The 9,863-nt window shown below is 40.9% G+C and overlaps 1 non-coding gene across 1 annotated transcript; it reads right to left on the reverse strand.

The window, feature by feature from the left end:
- Positions 1-1,734: 1,734 nt before the first annotated feature.
- Positions 1,735-1,840, reverse strand: LOC131830960 (U6 spliceosomal RNA). The gene has a single exon (XR_009353489.1). It is a non-coding gene; the product is annotated as a U6 spliceosomal RNA (small nuclear RNA).
- Positions 1,841-9,863: the final 8,023 nt, after the last annotated feature.

Consider the following 9,863-nt stretch of genomic DNA (forward strand, 5'->3'; position numbering starts at 1 on the left):
TAATCTTCAACAAAGCAGGAAGGAATGGCCTATGGAAAAGAGACAGCCTCTTCAACAAATGGTGTTGGGAGAATTGAACAGCCACATGCAGAAAAATGAAGTTGGACCTTTTCCTTACCCCGTACATGAAAATAGACTGGAAATGGATGAAGAAGTATAATGTGAGAAAGGAATCCATTTGAGGAGAGAACAGGTAGCAACCTCTTTGACCTCAGCAGCAGCAACTTCTTCCTAGGAACATCGCCAAAGGCAAGGGAAGCAAGGACAAGAATGAACTATTGCGATTTTATCAGATCAAAAAGCTTTTGCACAGCAAAGGAAACAGTTAACAAAGCCAAAAGATGACTGTCAGAAGTTATCTGGGAGAAGATCTTTGCAAATGACATACCAGATAAAGGGCCAGTATCTATCCAAAATCTATAAAGAGCTTATCAAACTCAACACCCTAAGAACAAATAATCCAATGAAGAAATGGGCAGAGGACATGAACAGATATTTCTGCAAAGAATACATCCAAATGGCCAACAGACACATGAAAAAATGCTCCACATCACTCGGCATCAGGGAAATACAAATCAAAACCAGAATGAGATACCACCTCACACCTTTCAGAATGGCTAAAATGAACAAGTCAGTCAATGACAGATGCTGGCGAGGATGTGGAGAAAGGGCAACCCTCCTACACTGTACGTGGGAATGCAAGCTGGTGCAACCACTCTGGAAAACAGCGTGGAGGTGCCTCAAAAAGCTGAAAATAGAACTAGCCTATGACCCAGTGATTGTCGTACTGGGTATATACCCTCAAGATACAAACGTGGCATTCTGAAGGGGCACATGCACCCAAATGTTTATAGCAGCAATGTCCACAATAGGTAAACTATGGAAAGAACCTAAATGTCCTTCAACAGATGAATCAATAAATAAGATGTGGAATATATGTACAATGGGATACTATGCAGCCATCAAAAGAAATGAAATCCTGCTATTTGTGATGACGTGGATGGAACTAGAGGGTATTATGGTTGGCGAAATAAATCAATCTGAGAAAGACAACTATCATATGATCTCCCTGATATGATGAAGTGGAGATGCAACATAGGCGGTTTCGGGCGTAGGAAAAGAAAAATAAAAGAAGATGGGATTGGGATGGAGACAAACCATAAAAGACTGAATCTCACCAAACAGACTGAGGGTTGCTGGGGGGAGGTGTGTTGGGAGAGGATGGTGGGGGTATGGACATTGGGGAGGGCAGGTGTTATGGTGAGTGATGGTGAGTGCTGTGAAATGTGTAAACCTGGTGATTCACAGACCTGTACCCCTAGGGATAAAAACACATTATATGTTTATAAAAAAATAAAAAAAATAATTTAAAAAATCCATTAAAGAAAAAACACATATTGCAAGCCCAGAGCTAATCTCATATTCAATCAAAAAAGTTTGAAAGTTTTCCCCTTAAAGATCAGAAAAAAGACAAGTGTGTCCACTTTCACTACTCTCATTTGACATAGTGCTGGATGTCCTAGCCAGAGAAAAAGGAACACAAAGAAATAAAAGACTCAAAAAAAAAAAAAAAAAAAAGGAAGAAGTAAAATTTTCTTTTTTTTGGATAACATGAACTTACATGGAAAAGAATCCTAAAAAATTCACAAAAAATTTTGAATTAACAAATTTAGTAAAGCTACCAAATACAAGATCAATATATCAAAGACAAGAATTTTGTTTTGTTTCATTTTTTTAAATATGGAATGCTTCCCAGTTTTTCATGTCATCCTTTTCAGTGATCAAGCTAATCTTCTCTGCATCATTCCAATTTTAGTATATGTGCTGCCAAAGTAAGCACAAGACAGGAGCATTTTAACTATCTAATGATGAACTGTCTGAAAAAATAAAGAGAACAATCTAATTCACAATAGCATCAAAACTAATAAAATACTTAGGAAAAGATTTAACTAAGAAGATGAAAGATCTGTACCCCATAAACTATGACATTGATAAAGAAATTGAAGGAGACATAAATGGAAAGATAGCTCATATTCATGAATGGTAAGAATTAACATTGTTAAAATGTCCATACTACCGAAAACCATCTGTAAATTCAATTCCTATCAAAAATCCAATGTTAGGGGCGCCTGGGTGGCTCAGTGGGTTAAGCCGCTGCCTTCGGCTCAGGTCATGATCCCAGGGTCCTGGGATCGAGCCCTGCATCAGGCTCTCTGCTCAGCAGGAAGCTGCTACCTCTTCTCTCTCTGCCTGCCTCTCTGCCTGCTTGTCATCTCTCTCTCTGTGAAATAAATAAATAAATAATCTTTTAAAAAATCCAATATTGTGTTTTTACAGAAGTAAGTAAAGAATCCTAAAATTCATATGAGACCATAAAAGACAACAAATAATTAAAGCCGTTCTGAGAAAGAATGAAGAAGCGAAATTACACTCTTGATTTGAAACTATACTACAAAGCCCTCATGCTCAAAACAATAAAGTATACTGGCATAAAAACAGACCCATAAACAAGTAGAACAGAATTGAGAGTCCAGAAATAAATCCTTTCATTCAGTCACCTAATATTTGACAGGGGCCAACATATATAATGGGTAAAGATAGTCTGTTCAATAAATGATATTTAAAACTGAATAGTCACATAAACCAGCATGAAGCTGGAACCTTATATTACTCATAAATCTTAACTTGAAATAGATTAAAGACTTAAATGTGATGCATGAAACTAAATTTCCTAAAGGAAAACATAGGAAAAATTCTCCTTGACATTGGTCTTGCCAATAGTTTTTTGGATACCAGACCAAAAACACAAGCAAAAGAAGCAAAAATAAATAAATGGTATTACATTAAACTAAAGTTTCTGCATTGCCAAAAAAAACAAAAGAGAGAGAAAGAATGAAAACACAATCCACAGAATGGAAGAAAATACTTACAAATCTTATATCTGAAAGAGGTTAATAACCAACAGATACAAATAGAAAATAATATATAATTAAAAAAATAGCAAAAGAATCTCAATAGACATTTTTTTTTCAAAAAAGTTATATAAATGACCAACAGGAGCATTAAAAACTGCTCAACGTAAAAACTCCGGGCAAAGTCATTATGTTGTTGTTGTTGTTGTTTACCTCTGAAAAACACAGCAAGATATTACTACCTATTAGAATATATACTACCAAAAAATTAAAACTAACAAATTTTGGTAAATATTGGGTAAAATGCGGAACTTATGCACTGTGATAGGGATATAAAATTGTATGGAAAACAGTATGGAGATTATTCATATTATTAAAAGTAAAATTACCATATGATTCAGTAATCCCACCTCTAGGTATATATCTAAAGGAAACGAAGTCACTATTCGAAGACATATCTGCACTCTTATGTTCATTATAAAAGTATTAACTCTAAGCAAGAGATGGATATAACTTCAGTATCCATTAATGGATGAATGAATAAAAAAGTATGGTAAATATATACTATGGAATACTACTTAGCCATGAAAAATTAAGAAATACTGCCATTTACAACAGCATGGATGGATCTTGAAGGTATTATACTAATTGAAATATTTCAAAGATTTTATATATTTTTTTTAATTTATGTATTATGATATCCCTTACATACAGAATCTGAAGGAAAAGCAAACTAATGGAAACTTAGAGTTGAGTTCACAGGAGGTGAACCTGGGGCGGAATAAGGTGGTCAAAGGGTAGAAACTTGCAACTATAATATGAAAAAGTTCTGGGGATCTAATGTACAGCATGATGATCATAGTTAATAATATATACATACTTTTTTATTTAGCTTCCCTTTATTAAACTTTGCATATATCACATTCTTACAAGTTGACAGTTTATAGCAATCTTGTATAAAATAGGTCTGCTGAAACCATTTTTCTAAACATTTGTTCATTTTGTGTCTCTCTGTCACATGTTGGTAATTCTTGCAATATGTCAAGTTTTTTCATTATTATTGTGTTTGTTATGGTGATCTGTGATCAGTAATTATGACCCACTGAAATCTCAGAACTAGTTTATCTAAGGTATATACATTGTTTTCCCTTAAAGACATAATGCTTTTGAACAGTACAGTATAGTGTTTATTTTTTATATGCACTGGGAAACATAATTTTTTATTTGCACTGGGAAACCAAAAAATAATAATAATGATTTGACTTAGTTTATTGAGATAATCACTTTATTGAGGCGGTCTGGAACAAATCCCACAAGACCTCTGTATTTCATCTCTACTGTACTATATACATAAAAGTTGCTAAGAGAGTAGATCTTAAAATTCCTTACCATACATGCATAAAAAACAGTGGCAACTATATGAGATAGTAGATGTATTAACATTTTTATGTAGATTATATTGCAATACAGTTGTATGCCAATTTATCAAATGGTACAAAATTTACACAATGTTAAAAGTTTGCAGTGTTATAAGAAATCATTTCTTAAATTTACAAATTATAATATGTCAATTATTTTTCAATAAAGCTGGAAATAACTTTTTGTAGAATTAATCTATTTTTCAAAAAAGGAAGTAAGGAAGTAGAAACTGCAACTAACTCTGAAATAATGAAATACAAAATCCATTTTAGTTATATACACTGTGACAAACACTATTAGTTAGTTTACAATGAAGGAATACTTATGAAGCATGAAGGATGGTCTATAAATAAGGCTGAAAGAGCTCAGTTTTAAGGTTTAAATTTAAAATCTTCTTTTGAAATACTAAACTGACCACCCAGTTTTCCAAACATAAATGTCTTAACTGCATGAATTTATTTCATACAACTCTATAATCTAGGTTCATAAGAAAGCAGCATGCAAATTTTGAATAAGACAGACTTGCTTAAGTTTCTTTATGTTCAACAGTAAAGGACACTTCCCTAAAAATAAATAGAAGAAAAATCAGCACATTTATTATGATAATTATTATTCATAATGAGATTCGTATTGAATTAAGGAATATATATCCTCAGAGGGGGTAAAGTAAAATGAAATTTATTTTGGTAAATGTGTCTATGAATAGTCAATACAATGCCTCAATATAAATGAATATTTGCATTTTGAACAATTTAATTACTATTATTAGAATTATTATAAGTATAAAAATAGCTATCATTTTAGCATGGAATAAGAGACTCTCATGCTCCATGCTTCATTACATCCACACAACAACTCTGCATAATAAGTATTATCATCACCATTTCAGGGGTGAAAAAACTGAGGCTAACACATTTAGATAACTGGTTTATGATTACATGGCTGATAAAGATGCATCACACTAATTTAGGCTTTATGATTTCAGAATTGTACTCTTTCCACTGCACATTCTATTACTCTGTAAATACTTGGCTTGTTTTCATTTAGTTCTTTAATTTTATTCATGTGGCGATGGCTTAAAGCTTCATTTAAAGGAAGCATAAAAAATTCATTTAGCCAAAAGCTCCCAAGAATTAAAAATGTCATGGATCTAATGTAGACATGGATATCATTAGTTAATGGGTAACTATATATTTTCCACTCTAGTGAGATAACAATCAGAGTATTTTTCTAAGTTATAGTCTCTGAGTGTTCAAAAGGACTTTGTTAAAATAGAAATATTTAGACAAAAGTGATCAAAAGTCTGGATCAGGTCACCTTAAGATAAATATTAGAAAACTGAGGAAACAAATGGAGATTCGAACACTGAGCTATGATATAATGAATGGTTTAAAGTATTTAGTAGAGCATAGAAAAGCCCTTCAAAGCCTGGTCTTAGACTAGCATTGCAGCTTCTGGGATATCTCTCTATCTATCATCTATCTATCTATCTATCTATCTAGATATAAATTTGAAAACTTTTTTAGACAGGAGGAGATGAGGTGGGCAGGGCCTGTGCTCCTCTCTTAGGAAGGAGTCTGGGCAGAAAGCATGACTTTCCTGAGCCTCTGGGCCCAAGGAGAGGCGAACATGGCACCCATGAAAGCAAGGCCCAAGAGGCACCAGCTCTCCCGAAGCTCTTCTTCCCTGACGCGACAGAAGCCTTGCTGAGGAAGCAGCAGAGAAGTGCTGTTCGCTCCAAGCCAAAGCCTCTGCGAAAGCACAGCATTCGCTGAGAAATGTTCTGCGGGCTGCTGCTGCTTGCCTGAGCCCAGTCTCGCGGTGGGAGAAACCCGCATACAGCTAAAGCATCTTTGCCTGGGCATCTCCCCTGGGAAAGCACAGCGTTCCTTGGGAAATCAGAGTTGGGTTTGGGGATGCTGCTGCTGCTTACCTGGGCTAGTCTCTGCAGCTTGGTGGAAGATACCCGCATGGAGCGAAATACCCTTTGCCCTAGCATCCCCTCTGCCTGAGAGAGAAGCCACGTGTGGGGAAGGCGCAGCACGCCGCCCCCGGAGAAGAGAAGGAGCCGTTGGCCTTGGGGTCGGGAAACACTCGGGAAGCAGGATAGCCTGCCGTGGCACAAACAGCAGGCCGGTGGCAAGACAAGTGTCACCCGCTACCTGTGGGGACAGATGGAAGCCTGGCTGCTAAGGAGACATGAGGGGACGACTAGGGCAGGGGCGTGTGCTCCACTCTGAGGAAGGAGTCTGGGCAGAAGGCAGGCCTGTCCTGTGCCTCTGGTCCCAACGGGACAGCATCTCCTTGGCCACCTGTCCCAAGGGCAGACTTGGGCTTGCCACCAGGTGCCATACCCGGAACTCACAGAAACAGCCCCATGGAGAAACGGGCAGTCAGATGCCTTCTTCCACCAAGATGTGGCAGGGAATTGGGTGGCAGGGCGTGTGCCAAGGAAGGAGTGGAGACAGTCCCCCACAGTTCCCCATCCCAGTGCACGGGTCGTGTGCAGTGATCCTGTCGTCTCCTCTCCCCTGTGGTGAAGGACTGGCCTGGACCCCGAGTCTGCCTGAGCACCGGACAAAAGGCAAAGCCTTACCTACCCCAAGATATAGTAATAGGCATAGAGTGCCATGCTAGGAAACACACGCAGCTGCAGGGTTGTGACTGTGTCTGCTTAGTTCGGCTTAGCAAGGTGAACCCCGGGCGTGAACTTGGAGCCCGGGAAAGCAAGTCCCAAGAGGCACCAGCTCTCCCGCGGCTCTTCTTCCCTGCTGCGACAGAGCAAAAACCCAAATTCTTGCTGAGGAAGCAGCAGTGAAGTGCGGTTCATGTCAAGCTGAAAACCTCTGCGAAAGCATAGCAGTCGCTGGGAAATCAGAGTCGTTTCTGTGGGCTGCTGTTGCTGCTTGCCTTAGCCTAGTATTCATAGCAGGATGGGAGAAACCTGCATAGAGCGGAAGCCTCTTTGTCCGGCAACCCCTCTGGGAAAGCACAGCATTCTTTGGGAAATCAGAGTCCAGTCTGAGGGATGCTCCTGTTTGCCTGAGCTGGTCTCCACAGCTCGGTGTAATAAACCCGCATGGAGCGAAATCCTCTTTGCCTGGGCATCCCCTCTGCCTGAGAGAGAAGCGCGGTTGCGCCTGTGGAAAGAGCCTTAAGGAAAGGGACACGTCTTTCACTGGGCTCCCCAGGAGCATCTGTGGAAGGTGCAGCACGCTGCCCAGGGAGAAGAGCAGGAGCCGTTGGCCTTCTGGTCTGGAAACGGTTGCGAAGCAGGAGAGCCGGCCCTGGCAGGCACAGCGGCCGGTGGCAATACAAGGGTCTCCCGCTCCCTGTGCAGAGAGACATAAGCCTGGCTGCTAAGGAGAGAAAAGGGGATGAGTATGGCAGGGCGCGTGCTCCACTCTTAAGATGGAGTCTGGGCAGAAAGCATGCCTGTCCTGAGCCTCTGGGCCCAAAGAGAAAGCAGCTCCTTGGCCACCTGTCCCTGGGGCAGAGATGCGCTAGCCACCAGGCGCCTACCCTGAAGTCACAAAAACAGCTCCCTGAAATAACGGGGAGTCAGATGCCATCTTCCTGCAGGATGTTGAAGCTTGGAGGAGGCACGGGGTTTAAGGGAAAGGAGTGGGGACAGTCCCCCAAAGCTCCCTATTCAGTGCACGGGTGGTGTGCAGGGATCCTGTCACCTCTCCTTTCCTGTGGGGAAAGCACTGGCCTAGTCCGCGAGTTCGCCTGAGAGCCAGAGTAAAAGGCCAAGTGATGTCTACACTGGGAGATGGTAGTGTGCATTGAGTGCCATCCAAGGCTACGCATGCTACTGGAGGGTTGTAGCTGTGTCTGCTTAGTTCGGCCTGGCAGGGTGAACCCAGGACGCGAACATGGAGCCCGGGAAAGCAAGGCCCAAGAGGCACCAGCTCTCCCGAAGCTCTTCTTCCCTGACGCGACAGAAGCCTTGCTGAGGAAGCAGCAGCAAAGTGCTGTTCGCTCCAAGCCAAAGCCTCTGCGAAAGCACAGCATTCGCTGAGAAATGTTCTGCGGGCTGCTGCTGCTTGCCTGAGCCCAGTCTCGCGGTGGGAGAAACCCGCACACAGCGAAAGCCTCTTTGCCTGGGCATCTCCCCTGGGAAAGCACAGCGTTACTTGGGAAATCAGAGTTGGATTTGGGGATGCTGCTTCTGCTTGCCTGGGCTAGTATCTGCCGCAGCTTGGTGGGAAATACCCTTTGCCCTAGCATCCCCTCTGCCTGAGAGAGAAGCCACGTGTGGGGAAGGCACAGCATGTCGCCCCTGGAGAAGAGAAGGAGCCGTTGGCCTTGGGGTCGGGAAACACTCGGGAAGCAGGATAGCCTGCCATGGCATGAACAGCAGGCCGGTGGCAAGACAAGTGTCACCTGCTCCCTGTGCGGACAGATGGAAGCCTGGCTGCTAAGGAGACATGAGGGGACGACTAGGGCAGGGTCGCGTGCTCCCCTCTGAGGAAGGAGTCTGGGCAGAAGGCAGGCCTGTCCTGTGCTTCTGGTCCCAAGGGGACAGCATCTCCTTGGCCACCTGTCCCAAGGGCAGACTTGGGCTTGCCACCATGTGCCATACCCGGAACTCGCAGAAACAACCCCATGGAGAAACGAGTGCACTATCTAAAAAGAGATCAGTGAACTTGGACTGGAGTTAGTAGACATGGAAGAAAATTAAATATTACAGAGAAGAATGCTCTGTGGTCCACAACCAAAAGGGGCTGGGATTCCCATCATTTGGATCCCTGTAGCTTTACAAAAGTCAATTAAATTTTTGTATCTCCGATTAAAGTTGATTCCCCAGTACTTTTTCAAACATCTCTTGTAAAGTATTGTTTCCCAGAAAAAAAGGGATTTTGCACATGTATCTGCCTTTGTCTCTTGTCATGATCTCAGTCAGGATCCTGGGATCGAGCTCCATATTGGGCTTCCTGCTCATTAGGAAGTATACTTCTCAGTCTCCCTCTGCATCTACCTCCCCCTGCCCCACTCATGCTCTCTCTCTCAAATAAATAAATACAATCTTTAATTTTTTAATTAAAAATAAGTTAAATAAAATAAAATAAAAAGTCTGGTCTTACTGCCCCATTTACCTTCTTTTTTTTTTTTTTTTGAGTTTTATTTAAAGCAGCATGAGAGAAGATGGGGCTCTCAAACTTAAAAAAAAAAGGAAAAAAATTGAGTTTTGTTAGGATTTAAGATCTTGTCTGCTAGACAAAAACGTTGTCGTTGTTAACATGTGAAAATTAACAAAAGAGAATAAGATAGAATTCTAATAATTTTTGTAGAAATTAAAAATTTCCTCCAACCCAATTACATAGATACCCATTAAGTAAATTCATTCCAATGTCCCAAACCAATCTTTTCTAATAGTAATGCATCTGTGTAAACAGGGTCAACCCAAGGAATAAATAAATATTATTATTTTTTTCCTGTCTCTTCCACAGTCACATCTGGGTATATTGGTAGCAAGCCAATTATCTATAAGACATGATATCATAAGAAGGTTATTCTGTCCATTTG

This window comes from Mustela lutreola, chromosome 4 (genome assembly GCF_030435805.1).
Source record: "Mustela lutreola isolate mMusLut2 chromosome 4, mMusLut2.pri, whole genome shotgun sequence".
NCBI lineage: Eukaryota > Metazoa > Chordata > Mammalia > Carnivora > Mustelidae > Mustela > Mustela lutreola.